We start from the raw sequence: 3378 nt of genomic DNA, 5'->3' as shown, positions 1-3378 counted from the left end.
TGCAGAAGCATGTGCTGCAATCAAAAAAGTTCAATTTTTCTTTATAGCAGCAGAATTGAGCAGATTGTTGGAGGGCACGCGAACCTCCACACACTCCCACTGTCACGTGGTCCTCTCTGGAGGTGGTTTCATTTGCAGTAAGTCATGGACAGAGAAATACAAGAAAAGAAAAAGCCATTGTGGTCCCCAGACTTATAACCAATTGTTCAGTCTAACTCTATTACCTGCATATAAACCCTTGTTGATAAAAACAGGTTTGTGTTCAACATGTTGAAAAAAAACCCCGTTTTGTTTGATTAATAAACAAGATAATAAATGAAAATTAGTTTGCAGTTTGTTTTGTTTCTCTCTTCTTTTTTTTTTAGCTATTTTTCTATGCTTAATTAATGCAAACATAATTTTGCTGCATCTGATCCAAGCATCATCTTCCTCAGTCTTCTATTGAGTTAGTTTGGTGGCTGTAATCATAGAACTGGAAAAAGATCAATATTGCTATTATTTTAATAAATGTTTGATGCTGATTTTGCAAGTAATTTTTTTAAACAAGTTCTAAATGTTAATATGTTGTTGTATTGCTATGCTTTGTTGATATGGACCCAAGTGAAAGCAAGAGAATAGGAGTCTCATTATGCTAGTGATAACAGTAACAGGCACACAGGGATTACACCAACAATGGAAGGATCTGTCAAAGAAGTCATCAAATAGACTGGCTGCTAACTACGGGGAAGGTGAATGAGTGACATTAGAATAGTGTGAAACTAATCAGAGGAAAACGGAGGATCTGAAGAAGAGAGACTAATTAACACTAAAATTAACACAGAGGGATCTAACTGAACTATAAGCTAAATATTTACACTAAAATAAACGTCAGCAACACAGGAAGAGTTCAGGTTCACCAAACAAAGATAAGGAGTACAGATTGCTGTGAGTTACGGTACTTAAAATAAGATACACATCATCATATCACCCGTTTTATCCTCTTTACATTGGCTTCCTCTAAATTTTAGAGTTGATTTTAAATTTTGACTGTTTATAAAGCTTTTAATGGCCTTTCCCCTTCTTACTTATCTGAACTTTTAAGACTTCCTGTTCATGAGAAGACATGAACAGGAAGTTGGTTTGAGGTCATCAAACCAACTTTTATTAGCTTTCTCAAGGCTAAGGCTTTGGGACTTTCGGTGGCAGCCTAAAGTCCCTATACTGTCTATACTCTATAGGGAACAGTTTCCCTATAGACCACAGGTGTCAAACTCCAGTCCTCAAGGGCCACTGTCCTGCAGTTTTTAGATGTGCCACAGGTATTAAAAACACTGAAATGAAGTGGCTTAATTACCTCCTCCTTGTGTAGATCAGCAGCCTTGCTAATGACCTAATTATTCTATTCAGGTGTGGTGCAGCAGAGACATCTAAAAGTTGCAACTTTTACATAGATCAATCCTCAAGGGCCACTGTCCTGCAGGACAGTGGCCCTTGAGGACTGGAGTTTGACAAGCCTGCTATAGACCTTCACTCCATCTCTGACCCGTCCATCTTTAGATCTAAGCTCAAGACTGATCTCTTTGGATAGGCTCATAACACCATGCAGGTAGGAGCATTTCCCTTTATTTTTATTGATGTATTGTGTTTTCTTTTTCTTGTGATGTATTTTTACTGTAAAGTGCTTTGGTCACCTTGGTTGATTGTTGTGCTAGATCAATCAATCAATCAATCAATCAATCAATCAATCAATCAATCAATCAATCAATCAATCAATCAATCAATCAATCAATCAATCAATCAATCTAGTTCAACTACAAAATGAATTGATGATAAAAACTGGAGACACACTGACTTATTATGTTTTACTGCCAGATTTTGCCCCTGATTCCCACTCAGGGAAAGTCTTTGTTGGTCTGCGGGTGAGTTGGCATAGAAATCTGTCAGAGTGAAGACCAGAGCCTGACCAGAGTGTGAGGGGCACCAACCTGATTTCAGTTGCAGTCAAACAAACATGTTTTGATTTCTTGGGGCAGATTTGGATGCAGTTGATAGTAGGAACAGATTACCAGCCAAACTGCAATCTTTTTTTTTTTTTTTTTACCTGAAAATGTTTTCATGTCGCTATGCAAACATAGTAAACATAAACAAAAATAGTAGTGGGCATAATACAAATGATCACGGACCTAATTACAATCACACAGTGATAAAAAAGTAAAATAAAAAACAGAGACTTGAATATCTAATAAATATTGATGTATAGAATATTGTTTTATAGAAATGAACCAAACATCCTGTTTTACACATAAAGGTGTTGGGGCTTTTGAAAACATTAATTCTTTAAACCTATTTGTCAAACATTCTTAATTTTTATTTTTGTGCAATCAAGTCCAAACATTTTGCTACGATTTTTTAAGTTTGAAATAATTATATTGTTAAAATACAGTCACACTGCCAGTCATTCCAAAACCCACAAAGTTCCAAACTTTCAACATGTGTTATTAAAAAAAACTGTCTAAAATCATATTCACCTGTGAGTTAAACTGAACATATTAAATTGCATTTCATTTATTTTATGGAACAGTATAAATATAACCCCATGATTCAGAGACTATCCTCTGTCACTACGTCTACTGGTGTGTTTGTTCCCTTAATCTGTCGCTTTCACAAGAGTTTCCACGAGCATCTGAAGCTCTCAGTTGGTTTAAATTGGTTCATTAAATCCTATAGTCTGATCCCTCAGTAAGATCACAGACTACACTGCTAAGTGTGTGATTCTTAGTTTTTCAGGCTGTTGGAGTGAAAACCTGTGTTTTTCAAAATCTGGGATGGCTATTAAAGTTCATGTAGTCCCCAATTTTTACACTGAGCAAATTTGAGTTTTGCTTTGAGTTTTGAATGAAGTAGAGTTGAACTGTGAATAGTTTGGCTGGTAGAAGAAGCTTCCTGCCAACCTCTGGACCACAAATGACTTCACGCTTCTTACTTCCACTCATGTGGGCTTCATTCTGACTTTCATTCTTCTTCTCTATTAGCTTACATCTGTCAGTACAGCTAACATAGAGCATAGGTATGAACAATGTCAGTCATTTTTAGCTGAAAATATTTAGTCAAAATACGCCACATGACCATGACCTGATCCTCCATGTGTTCAGTAACAACAGAGCAGCAGCCTCTAATCCAGGTGATGATAGCAGTGCAGATCAGCTGGATGTTCACTACAGCATGCAGTTCTTCATCTGCATGTGGTTGACACCTAAAACTAACCACAAAACTCTGTCTGTTACTTTTATTAATTATGTGCTACTGAAATAACAGTTGGACACCACAGGACTTAAACTTGGACCGTCTTTGTTTGGGCTAATTTGTTGAAGTGCTTTTTAAATAGTCAATATTCATCAG

The sequence above is a fragment of the Xiphophorus maculatus genome, chromosome 18, assembly GCF_002775205.1.
Source record: "Xiphophorus maculatus strain JP 163 A chromosome 18, X_maculatus-5.0-male, whole genome shotgun sequence".
In the NCBI taxonomy this organism is placed as follows: Eukaryota; Metazoa; Chordata; class Actinopteri; order Cyprinodontiformes; family Poeciliidae; genus Xiphophorus; species Xiphophorus maculatus.
Note: the sequence above shows the minus strand (reverse complement) of the source record.